General features: G+C 44.2%; 1 protein-coding gene across 1 annotated transcript in view; it reads left to right on the forward strand.

Moving 5' to 3' along the window:
• Nucleotides 1–13308, forward strand: part of PRRC2A (proline rich coiled-coil 2A) — a 3202076-nt gene that overhangs the window by 436396 nt on the left and 2752372 nt on the right. The window lies entirely within an intron of this gene.

A 13308-nucleotide genomic window follows, 5' to 3' on the forward strand; every position in this document is an offset into this window, starting at 1 on the left:
GATGTGTTTTCTGCTCTTAATTTTCATACATATTTTTATTGTGTTTGTGATAACTGCAGAAATTGTGCCAGAACCCCATAGGAGGATGTTTAAATTGGAGTTGTTCTACTGTGATGCTGTAAAGTTCCTTGAACAATTTAAGGAGTTAGCAGTTGATGCACAGAGCATGCAGGAAAAAAGCCTTGCATGGAAACTCTTGGGTGCTTTTTTTCATACAAATCATCTAGGAGCTAGGAGTAAGCATTTAGTGTAATGGAATCCTTTCAGGAAATCATACTCATTGGTCACTCGGTAGTAGTGCTGTTAAGTGCAGTTTTATATGTTATACTTCCAGCATAGCTCTTAACAGTCAGGGACAAGTCTCAACAGAATCAGAGGTATATCCAGATATAATCAGGGGCACTTTAAGTACGAGTACTATTAACTTGAGATGCTGAGCAAATTAAAGAATTAAACCAATTATATATTTTCTTAAAAAAAAAGTGTATAACTCTTACTGTTATCATTTTAAGTGCAAGTCACCACGGTTTCAAAAGTATCCAATTTTAGGTGGTATTAAGAGGGACACAGCTGAAATATGAATGTCAGGGACATTTGAGACGTGCCTTCCAGTGCTACAGATTTGCAAAACTTTCGAAGACATATTGGTCAGGTGATAATTTGTTGAACCTTTTTTTTCTGTCTGTCCCACCCTCCTGCCCCGAGCTTTGTGCTCCTGGAGGACCCAGGGATTACAGTTGGTAATTAATGTCCTCCGACCTTCTTCAGTATTAGGTATTCTGTAGTTTTTTTTGGTACCTATTGCTATATCAGCAAACAAGATCTGAGGAGACTTATTAGAGCATGATGGGATAGGGGTTTCAGCCACGAGCTACTGGAAGACCTCGAGCTTTTGTATATGGCCGTGTCGGAACAGAGGATCGGTTCCAAACCCAACCAATGAAGAATAAAGGCGAGATTGATAACACACATGGAACGTTATGGTAAGTACATAACTTTTTCTTTGCTTGCAGTGTTTTGAGATTAATGGAAAAGATGCGTCTTGGATTGTTAGGGTTGAAACTAGAACCTCTGCAACAGCATCAGGGTCTTGAAAGTTCAGGACTTGGACCATGTTAGGGTGCTTTGATAATTTGAACTTGATGTTTGTGATTTGAGTCTAAAGGAGATGGTTTTAGGAAGAATTTTGAGTGGTATGTAGTATGGTTGGGTTACTCTTAGTAAAAGCATGAACTTAAGAATGTGGTGGAAGAATGGTGTTTGTAATTACAAGGTCAAAAAGTGAGTGTTGAGAGGGCAGGTATGGTGTTTGACTAGTTAAATGAAAGAAAGTTGTGTAAGTATTCAGAGGTGTCGTCATGTAGGGTCTAATAAAGATGAAGTTGCCAATTTTTTAAATTTCCTAATGGAGGATGTATGTATCAGACTGAAATGTTTTAATATTGTAGGGAGGAGGGAGGTGGGGCTGCTACTGAGACAAAAGGGTGTTTAGGACTGGAGTCGGAAGAGGGTTTTTCTTGTGGCATAATTTATACATGTAAATGATGGTGCCAGTTGCTTGCGTTTTGAAAACGTTGTGAAATTAACTAGTAAACAAGGGTAGAGACAGAGTATTGATTTTTTTGGGGAGGGGTTGTTGGATAATGGGGCTCCTGGATTAACCTCTGATCTGAAGTCCTCTTTTTGTCCACCTCAGCTATTGGTTATTGGATCAGAGTCCTGCAATTCAATCTTTGACTTCGAAGTTTAAATCACCCCAGATCTCATTTGCCATGCTTGACAACTGGCATGGTTTCCAGAGCTCATCATAGCTAAGTGGTTTGAATAACTTTTTGGTGTTCTTTTTGTGAATTTCTGGCAGCTTTAGCTCTGTTTTTCTTCTCTCCCTTCATGGATTTTGTGGAATTAACTTTCATTAGTCAAGGTTTTTTCCTGAGAAGGTGGCATACTTAGAGTAAGAAATCTGGATTAAGCCATAGATAAAATTGGGGAAAAGGCCCAAAAATAGGGACAATTTTTAAACATTGCTCTTACAAACTTGGTTGATTGAATAACAGGCTTTTCATCAGTTTGAATTTTCTGAAGTATACGAAGTCTGAAACTCAAATGTCTGTCATTTTCTAACTTCAATCTTTAACCATTTGCCAGAAAACTGCAACTGTTATGTTGTCCATACCTTGCCTCTGTTCTTGATATTTGTGTTCGGTGCCGATCCTCTGCTCAGATCTTCTGTATACTATAGATCGAGAGCTTTTTCTGGCTCAAGGCTAGCCCCTATCCCAGCATGCCTAGTGGTAGTTACCCAGATCTCGTTTGCTGCTTGCAGCGTCAAGATTGTGGATACTGGCTCAGGCTAAGTATTCTTTCTCTTATATTTTTGAGGAAATATTTCTAGTTTAGCTTAGTTAAATTGTTAACCGTAGTTGTCCTTAGCATTTCTGTTTATCCCTATTCTGAGTGACATTTTTGTGTAAATTAACTGTTTTTTCTCTCTGGCCTTTCCCCTCCTTCAAACCCATTTAAATTAGAGGGTTCTTCTACTTCTTGCCTTTCCTTTAACTTTTAAGTAGTTGCTATTTGAGTTAGAGGCTCTGCTTAGGTGGGGAGTTCGCTGTTTAACTTGGAGGCTCCCCCATCTTTTTCCCCCGTTTGTTTAAAAAAAAAAAAAAAAAAAAAAAGTTTTTTTTCTGTTACCTTAGTTTTTTCTCTTTATCTAGTGTGATTAATAGTGTTATTGCAGTAATGTTACTGCATAGTCTTGTTATTATCATTCTATAGCCTTAAACATAGCGTTGTTTGCTGTTATGTCCAAGGATTCAGAACCTTCGGGTTTCAAGAAATGTGACTCGTGCTGCCAAAAGATGTCCCTTACGGATGGGCATACGAGTTGCGTATATTGTTTAGGACCTCTTCACCTGCAGGACTCGTGTTCTATCTGCCATGCCTTTAGTTCACGAGTCCTGCAGGAGCGAAGGAATAAGCTAATCTCAAGAGGTTTGCTGAAGAGCCCCTTTGATGTGGCCATGGGGGGCACTCAGCCAGCTAAAAAATCAGAAAGTCAAGCCTTCATCCTCTTCGGCTCCGAGTTCGGAACCGTCTAAGGACAAGGATAAGCCAAAAGCTAGGTAGGACCTGACTTTTGGTTCCGACAAGACTTCACCTACGGCTCCATCTGTGTTTTTGGAGCCAGTAAGGTCCCATAAACGTTCCAGGTCTCCTGCCTTGGAATCGGTGAGGTCTGCTCCACAGTCTCCATTACAATCTGTGGTGGGAAGTCACTGGTCTTCAACCCATTCCTCTTTGTAATCCAGGAGCGTCTCTGATGATGTGGAGATAGTGGTAAAGAGGCCCATCCCAGACTGAAATGGTGCAGACAGCCCAAACACCACCCGTCTCTATTCCTCCTCCTCCGACGACTGAGTTCGGAGCCGGAGTGTATGGAAGTTCTAGTGGTGGAACAGACTGTTCCAGTGACTACCTCTGGTCTTTTGGTTCCGACTACCGTTCTGATCTCCTCAATGCCCCCTTCTATCGAGGGATCTAGGGGGCCGACACTCTCTGCTTGGAGGGGGGAGTGGCAGCGGACCCTTGTCCGACCCTACTCTCCCTCTCGAAGCTTTGGCGCAGGTCAGCTTGGCTCCTACATCGGCCTCTGAGCCGTCACCCTCTGTTCGGAGGAAGTCTCCTGCTTCTTTGGAGTAGGAGATTCTTTCGGGCCAGGACTGCGATGCCTTCGAGGTGATGAGGAGCATGCTGTCTGCCGAGACAGCTCCACACTCTGCTCCATTGGCTCCTTTGCCGTCCGTTCTGGTGTTTGCCTCTGAACCTCCCCTCCACCATACGTGTAGGGAACCCATGCTCCAGGACGCCCCATTGGGCGATCCGACCTCGTCCGAAACTTCTCATGAGCATCACTCGGAGGAGGTTCCTCGGAAGAGGACATGCAAGAGGAAGCATGTGGACTCCCTCGAGTCCTTGACATCAGACAGACTTGGATGACTCAGAAGGGTCCCCACGGTCACCTTCTGAAGCCATCTCTTTTTCAGACATCGTAGGAATCCTTAGAGGGGTGACTTGGAAGTTCCTTGCCCTTTCTGAAGATGAGTCATTGTACCTGGATGTGTTCGGTTCCCAACCTTCCACCTCTTGGGTGTCTCCGCCTTTTGACCCACTATTGCACGTAGTGAGTCTGAAGGCTTGGAGCTCTCCAGACACGACGCAACCAGTTGCGCAGAGGGCCACTAAATTCATTACTGCCCCCAAAGACATGATCTTCTTATCTAAAGGTGTTCCCGTTGATGCTGTGGTGGTGGCAGCATCCACCAAGAAGGAATTAGAAGAAACTTCATCTGCCCATCCGCCGAATAAAGTCTCATATGATGGACAGATACGGAAAGTATGTTAAGTTAATAATTGTTTAACCTGGGAAACAAATACCTCATAAAAGATTTTCATTTCTTACTGTCTGCCTAGCCCAGAAACTGATCTAGGTACAGCCGATCTATCTCTACAGTTCGAGTCCCTGCTACAATCTTTGAATCGGCCTCTTGAAACTACCACTAACTTATCAGACATTCCCCTGTGTCTCTCTTCCCTTAGCGTGAACGCTGGCCCTCAACAGCCAGCAGCTACCAGGCCAAGGAAGGCCTTCGCAAAGGCTAAAAAGCCCCAAATCACCTCCTCAAAGCCTGTTAGACCTCAACCAACCTCCTCTTCTTCTTCTCCTCAAATTTCATTTTAAGAGAGAATTTTCTTAATTAATGTATCAATCTCATCTCAACAGAGAGCTCCTAGGGCCAGATAAGAAGAGAAGAGAGAGAGGCCAGGATCCAGCCACCCAGTCATAACGATGACATTGCAGACATTACTGACCACACAGAGGCCACCATTCAGGCCCCCCTTTCTCCATGATGCTGAAGAATGCTGATCCCCTACAGAAGAATAAAAGACTTAGAACCTTTCTGCACCTTCCACAGCACAGGCCCTTAGCTATACCTCCTGTTCTCTGTGGTAGATGATGCTTTTAATGATGTCTGCTCTGCTCCAGATTCATTACCCCCAGCCCCCCAAACCAACAGAGATTTTTTTACAGTAGAGATACTCATCACCCTTACAAGGCCCCTTGCAGACCCAGAAACTATATCCCAGGGTCCCAAGGCAGTAGTCACACTATAGCTAAAACCCTACCTTCTGAGGAAGCAAGGTCATTCATTAGATGGGGTAAAAAAAAAATACACAGCTTCAGCTACTCTCTCTTACCTTTAAGCTGCCAGTTTCACATGATACAATACCAAGAGTTTATGCTTGATCAGTTAACTAGAAACTTAATAAATCTTGACCTTGACAAGACTTGACAAGAAAATAATAAATACATACATAAACAACATACATCAGCTAAAATTTCTCCTAAAAGTTTGATGATGCACTCATATGAGCATTTAGATAGACCATGATTGACTGGAAGTGAAGGCATGCATGGCTCGGATCATGTCAAAGCTAAATTTAGATGCTCCTATATGGATAACAAGTTTGTTTGGTGCACCTGCCCAGCAGGTTGAAAATGGAAGAAAAAGCAAAATCAGTTCAAACTGTTAAAAGAAGAAAGATTTCTTGCCCCAAGGTTCCAAGCGAACTGGCCTGCCAAGGTGGTCCTTTCCTTTCCTGACTCCACAAAATTTCAAAGGCAGGAGCGTTCGAGGCGGGCAAACCAGCAAACCACAGAGAGGGAGGGAGGTGGCAGAGAGGGCAGACAGGGGCAGTAACAACAACAGCCACTGCCACTACCACCACTGCCACTACTTACCACAGTGACTTACACCAAGAACCGATAGCAACTCCACTAGGCCAGTCAAAAGAGGAATGCCAAATCTACCTCCAAATCAAAAAAAGAGCTTTACAACAGATAATGGGTTGGCAAACATAGATTTTGCAGGATCAGAGCACTATCAATTTCAGCATTGCCTTTTTGGCTATCTACTCTACCAGAAGTATTCACAAATGCCTGGCATCAGTAACGAAAGTCAAGGCTGATACCATCCCAAATAAGGACATTCTTGGGATGGAGGACACAGACACACAACAAATGGCATTCATTCTAACTAACAAAAACAAAAAGAACTCCCTCTTTACTTCTTGGCTAACAGAAAAACAAATTACAAGCAAGGTTCAGGTTCTGCAGGCCTTGGGCTCATGGCATCATCATTGGTACATTGCCCATTTGGACTTTGCCAGACTACATATGAGAAAATTACCCACTGGTCTGGGTCCCAACACAGGCACAGCCACAGCAGACAAAAAACAAAAATCATGCTTAAAACAGGAGTGAGGGAGTTCCGGTGGGGCCCAGGCATGCAGGCCCAATACACTTCTTTTGTCAAGCAAGCCAAGCAGAGCATTACAACAGGACATCTTCAGGACCATTTCAAAAGAGGTGGGAATGCTCAGATAGATTCTATTTGCATCTCCCTCCAAATCAACTCAGAAAATTCTGCACAAGGGACATTCCACCCACTAACCCACATGCAAGTTGGAAAGCTCTCCTTCAGCTGGGCCTAACCCTTGATATACAAAGTACTGCTAAAAATCAGGAAGAACACATCAGGATAATCCTGATAGCTCCAAACTGCCCAAGACACAACTGGTACCCACTACTGAGGAGCTTGTTCTGGAACAATATGTGGCCAATTCCCTGATGCCTGATGCTAACTCAGAGAACACAGCAGCATACATCCCATCCAAAAAAAAAAAACCTGAACTGACTGCATGGAACATAGCAGCAGCTAATCAAAATCAAGAACTTTCCCAAAGAGTATTCTTCAACCCTTCCTAATCTTCCACCAGGACAGGGTGTCCATGAGGACTAATCCAACCTTTATGCCTAAGGTGGTATCCAGAGTGTCTTTAAACCAGGCAATCCACTCTTTCTTCTTTCCCAACCCACAAAACAGAAGGGAAAAATTATGCACACCATGTGCATGAACATGCAGCTCTACCGGGACAGAACAACAGGACAAAAGGACAAAAGCTCGCACTTCCAGCTCTTTGTGGAAGGAAATGCAGGAAGGAAAGAACACTTTTCTTCAGCGACCTTTACACTCTGGTTGCTGAACTATTTGTCCCACTTTACAAGGCTTCAAAGGGATCTCCTCAAGGAGTTAGAAGATGCCTTACAGGATCCTACAGCTGCGGGAGCCTCTGATAAGGTGGCTTCTCAGCTTTCGACCTTGACTTAACTGGTTACCTCCTCCATGCGGCTCATTTCTTATGCAGCCAGTGGGGGCGATCAGGGCGGCATGCACAGGGATAGCCTTACACAGACACTCCTGGCTGCGCCTTTGTCATTTTGCAGAGCCCCTCAAGTCTTTCTTTACCAGTGCCCCCTTTGATGGCTCATCCCTGTTCGGGCTTCAGGTAATACTCACCAGGTGTGAGCAGGATGGCAAAACTCTGCCATGAGAGTATGTTTTTCTGCTCCGTCCACGCCCTAGCCTAAGGGCCAGATTAGCGGGAAAATGTGGTTCCGGAAATGCCCGAGAGCTTCGCCTGACACGCGTGGAGAATTTTCCCCCAGGGGTAGAGGGGAAAATAAAAGATACCGATCTCGCGGTGGGGGGGGGGTCCGCAGAACCAGGGTGACATACTTTTCTCTGGTAGGACCTTCTAGCGCTCCTGAAGGAAGGCCCGACTGTCCGACTCCGGAGACAGTCGGGGAGAGATTATCCTTGTACCCAAAAGCCTGGCAGACAATTACATAAGATACATGGGTACTATCCATAATATCTGGAGGTTATAATATCTCCTTCTCACTACCTTCCCTGTCAAAAAGAGAATACTGTATCCCAGATGTTCCACCCAGTCTTTGGGATCAAGCAAACCTAGAGGTTCAAATGTTGCTAACAAAAAGTGTCATCCAGGAAGTCCCCGCAGACCAAATCGGATCTGGAACTTACTCAAGGTTCTTTTTAGTTCCAAAGAAAATGGGAGACTAGAGACCCATCTTGGATCTCAGCATGCTGATCAAGTCAGTTAAGAAAACAAAGTTTCGGATGGTAACACTGCAGTCCATTCTTCCCTTTCTGGGACAGAACAATTGGATGTGCTCCATTGATCTTCAGGATGCATACTAACATATAAAAATGTACAGACAGTCAAGGAGATATCGACGCTTCTGGCTGGTAGCCAGTCATTACCAATTCAGAGCTGTGCCCTTTAGTCTCACCATAGCCCCCAGGGTGTTCAAATGCATGGCAGTAGTTGCGGCTCACCTGAGCTGTCAAGGATTCTGGGCGTTTCCATATCTAGACGATTGGCTCCTTACTGCCACCACCGAGCATCAACTAATCAAGGCAAGGGAACACACAATCAGCTCTTGTTCTCTACTTGGGATCACCATAAACTACAAAAAAATCTGCCTTGTTAATATATTACCTTTATAGGGGCAGATTTAGACACAAGGACCACGATAGCAAAGCTACCTCAAGAAAGAATATTAACGATCCGTTGCCAAGTTGTTATGCTATTCACACGAAAGAAGATTCGAGCAAGATTTGTCCTGAAGGTCGTGGGTTCTATGGTGGCGGCAATTACTCTGGTCCCTATGGCTCGCTTTCACGTGAGAATTCTACAGTGGCTTCTTTTTGCACAATGGTCATTCCAGGAATTACCCATGATGCATCAGATTCTGATGACAGATTCCTGCAAAAGCTTATCTGGAGTGGTGGCTTCACTCCCCTATGGTGACAATAGGCAGGCCATTTCTACCCCCCAACCTGTAGCCACAGTGACCATGGACGCTTCCCAGATAGGGTGGGGGGGGGTGCATTATCTGTGACACTGGAGTACCACTTGCACATCAATGCACTGGAGATGAGAGCGGTGCTTCTGGTGTTGTAAACACTTCAGGACTCTCTACCTACGGGGACTATAGCAATTCAAACTGACTATGTCAGTAGTATGGTACATCAACAAATGGGGTGGAACCAGGTCTTGCCCCTTGTGTCGAGAGGCTCTACAAGTTTAGTAATGGGCAGTGTCTTCCTAACGCTTCCTGGTTGCAATGCACATCCCGGGGAAATCCAGCATGATGGCAGACAAGCTCAGACAAGCTCAGCTGGGTTATCCTGATGCCCCACGAGTGGTCCCTGAAGTAGGAAGTTGCGGACTTGATTTTTCGCAAATGGGGCCAGCTATGCTGCAATCCGTTTGCCACCCCCCTCAACAACAAATGCAGCAACTACTTTGCCCTAGTCCCACCACCAGGACAGTCACCCAGGGACGCACTTGTTCAGGATTGGCCTCCGGGACTGCTTTACACCCTTCCACCTGATCTCCAAGGTTCTTCAGAAAGCACAGTCATTGGGTAGCAAGTTAATCCTCGTTGCCCTGGCCTCGTCAGATATGGTTCCCATTCCCTTGGTCTCACCTGCAAGGGTAGCCTTGGATCCTGGACCCAGTGCCAGATCTTTTGAGACAGTGGGGGGCTCTCCATCCTTCCATTCAAGCTCTCAAGCTCACAGCTTGGTTTCTCCACTTCTGGTCTTAGCCAGGCCTTACTGATGTTTCTCAAGCAGTTCAACACATTTTGATTTCCTCCCATAAGCCCACTACTAAGAGACATTTTGGTAGTAAATGGAAGAGGTTCTCTTGTTAGGCAGCCAAAAATCAGGTTGATCCCTTTACTGCTCCCATTTTAAAGATTTTTGAATTTCTTGCTGAAACCTTTGACCAAGGAGCAGTTGCAGCTACTATCAGAGTTCAGTTGGCTGCCATTGCAAATTTCCATATGGGAGAAATGGGTTCCAATATGTCCCATAGGTTATGCAAGGCATTCCTTAGAGGTACTACCCTATTAAGACCTCCAATAAGACAACCTCTTCCCCTCCCTGGAATCTAAAGTTAGTTTTAGATGCTCTGATTCTTCCTCCCTTCGAACCATCTGCTTCTTGTCCACTCAAATTTCTGACTTGGAAGACCTTTTTCTTGGTTGCAATTACCTCAGCTAGAAGGGTTTCAGAATTACAGGCCTTATCTGTTTGTCCCCCTTACTTGATTTTCCATAAAGATCGGGTTTCTCTCAGAACCAACCCCTCCTCCTTACACAAGGTATGTCCTGTCTATAATTTGAATCAATCCAGAGAGCTTCCTGTGTTCTTCCCCAGTCGTGGCAACAAGGCAGAGTACAAGCTTAATCAGTTGACATTCATAGACAGTTATGTTTCTATTTACACAGGACCAAGGAATTTAGAAAATTTGATCAATTGTTCATATCCTTTGAGGACAATAAAAGGTTGTGCGTCTCAAAGGTGACTTTATCAAAGTGGCTTTCAGACACTATAAAATATGTCGACGAGTTGCGTAATCAAAAACTGCCAGGGAAAATTTTAAAGGGCACTCAACAAGGACCTTATCTACCTCTATTGCTTTTCAAGCTAGATTGCCTTTGGATTCGATCTGTGCAGCAGCTACATGGGCTAATCCTCATACCTTTATCACTCAATACAAAGTAAATGGGGCCTCCCAGAACATGGCATCCTTTGGTTCCTGGTCTTGGAAGAGGTTTTTTTCCAGTGAGCCACCCAAGAACTAGGTGCTGAGGACGCTGTTCCAAGCAGGAAGAACGAAAGCAAGACATGGACAACATAACATACTCACCAATAATGTTCCATGTTTGTTCTTGATCTCACCTTCCTTCTTGCATCCCTCCCTCTTTCCCCCTTCCTGGAGGATCGAGAGGAATCCCTTGTTCTGTTGGCCATACTGGCTGGGTTTCTTTTATACCATACCTTATGGTTAGTCTCAGTCTACTACTCTTACTATTGTGGAGGGATTACAACTTTATATGTAGGTGTCATTGGTTATGTAAAGTAGAGTTTATCTCTTGTCTTTTTATATGGTCTAGTGCTGGGTTATCACAAATGAGATCTGGGTAACTACCGCTAGGCATGCTCGGATAGGGGCTAGCCTCAAGCCAGTAAAAGCTCTCGAGGTGTAGTATACAGCCGAGTCGGAGCCGAGGATTGGCTCCAAACCCAAACATCAAGAAGGAAGGCGAGATCAAGGACAACAAACATGGAACGTTATGGTGATTACATGACTTCTTTTTTTATGAAAATCAGACCAAAAATATAAGGCAAAAGTCTGGATGTCCTGCGAAAATCTGTACAGTTGAGAATTATCGTAGGTGGTAGGATTTGTTTGACGCCTGTGTTGTGGTTAGGCCCTATCGCTTCTTCCAAACCCCACCCCTTTGCCTGTTCTGTAACATTTTGGTGGTGTTAAGACTTCTGGTTGTTTTCCATGGCAGAGAAGACGTTATGATTCAAACAGTGTGTGGATGTGGGTCCCAACCTTACCCCCTGCAAGACTCTGCAAGACACTCATCAGTGTGGGAAATGCAAGGCATGTAGCTTTGTTACTTGTAGTTTTAATCATATAAATGGTATCCCTTTTAAGGTTCATGGTTGTTTTAACTGTAAAACAGAAGGTGTAATTTATGCATTATCATGTCCTTGTCAAAAGTTTTATATTGGGGAGACAAAAAGACCTTTCAAAGTGAGACTATTGGAACATATCAGGGACATAGTTAATTTTAAGAATGAGAGCCCTGTTGCCCAGCATTTTTTTGAAAAACACAATAGTGATGAAAGGTTGCTTAAAGCTTCAATTTTGGAGCAAGTATCTAATAATGATGCAGATATGTTTAGAATTAAACAGTTACTATTATACAAGGAAACTGTTTATATTTTAAAGTTTAAAACTTTATATCCAAATGGTCTTAATGAAGACTTTAATTGGAGAATGTTGTCTAATTAATTGATTCTTAATATACTGATTGTTTAATTATTTGTATAATTGGTTTAACTTGTATATAAGACTTGGTGTTTTTCATTTGTGTCATACTCCTGGAAGGCGAAGGCCGAGACGTCAGAGTTTTTGTATTTTCCTAAGAATAAATCGCGTTTGGTGAATCCTGCCTTGTTGCTTCTTTACTACTTCTATTTTGGTGCTGTTGCTCTTGTTGTTTCAAGACTCTGCTGATAAATGCATGTACTGCAATAGAGGTAGCTCATTTAGACCTGGAATGTGTGTGGCATGCACCTCCTTTAGGTCTAAAGCATTGTCAGGCTTTTGAAGTTAGTTGTTAAGGGTCTTATCCCCACTAGTATCTCCATGTCTAGTCCTTTTGTTTTAAGCTCTCCTAAGAGGCGTTCTGAATGGTCCAGAAAGGATAGTGATAAAATAAGAAAAGGTCTTCTGATATTTTGGTGAATGAGTTGGCACAGAAGACCCCCCCCCCCCAGCCCATCTGTTGCTGTGGTTCCACTCTTGGTTTCAGCATTGACACGTCTCTGGTCCTGATTTCCATTTTTCTCAGCTCCAACTTTGGAACCAGTTTGGTCCCAAACCCTTACCTGCCCCGAATCCCTTGACTGGTTCAGTGTCAAATCTGACTGTGTTGAGCACAGTTGATGGCTGTCACTCTGGAACTGCAGTTTTTACTGCAGCCGTCACCCCCCCCCCCCCAATTTGGTGTCCTACGTTTAGATACCAGGACATGACAGGTCTGTGTACTGGCCTGCTAATCCACCTTCAGCATCTTCTAGGTCTGCTAGATCCTCCAAAAGTTAGGGAAGTGGATTTGGATAAAATGATGTCCTTTATGATGGTGCAGATGACGTTGGGATCATTCCTTCCCCCTCTGCTCCAAAGGTGGATAGAACAGACTCTCTTAGACAGTTTCCAACTTCTTCTGTAGTCCATATTTCAGATCCATTGGTTCTGGATCAGATATTTACCCACTGGGTTCTTTGTCGTTGTTTACCCCATAAATGTTTTTGGTGGAGTCTGCAACCTTAGCGCGTTCCACTCCAGCTTTTTTGAAGCAGTCTGCATCCTGGAGCTGTGGGGTTGAAACAGATTTTCAGATTCTCTGCCCCTCTGTGCCGTGGCCTTTGACAACTTTGCCAGTCTCTGCTTCAGATCCAACTGGGTCAGCAGCTGGGATTGGCACTTTCGCCAAGGTGGTCCTTACCCAGTCCTGTCTTGACATGTATGCTCGAGGTGGTTGAAAGATCCTTTCTCATTCTAGCCATTTTCTGTTTCAGATCTGGTCCAGACCTCCAGTCTTCCTGGGTCTTCTATCCCACATTTTGTCCAAGGACAGCTTGCATTACAAAGCCTTGAGCAAGGCTGTTGAAGGTTTACTTCCGTGTGTGTGTGAAAAAAATCACTTTGTCTGTGGGCATAAATTATTTCCAGACACCTACATAACTCTGGATAGCATTTAAAAATGTTACCCAGTCCTTCTCG

The sequence above is a fragment of the Protopterus annectens genome, chromosome 9.part0, assembly GCF_019279795.1.
Source record: "Protopterus annectens isolate FY-2018-M chromosome 9.part0, PAN1.0, whole genome shotgun sequence".
In the NCBI taxonomy this organism is placed as follows: Eukaryota; Metazoa; Chordata; order Ceratodontiformes; family Protopteridae; genus Protopterus; species Protopterus annectens.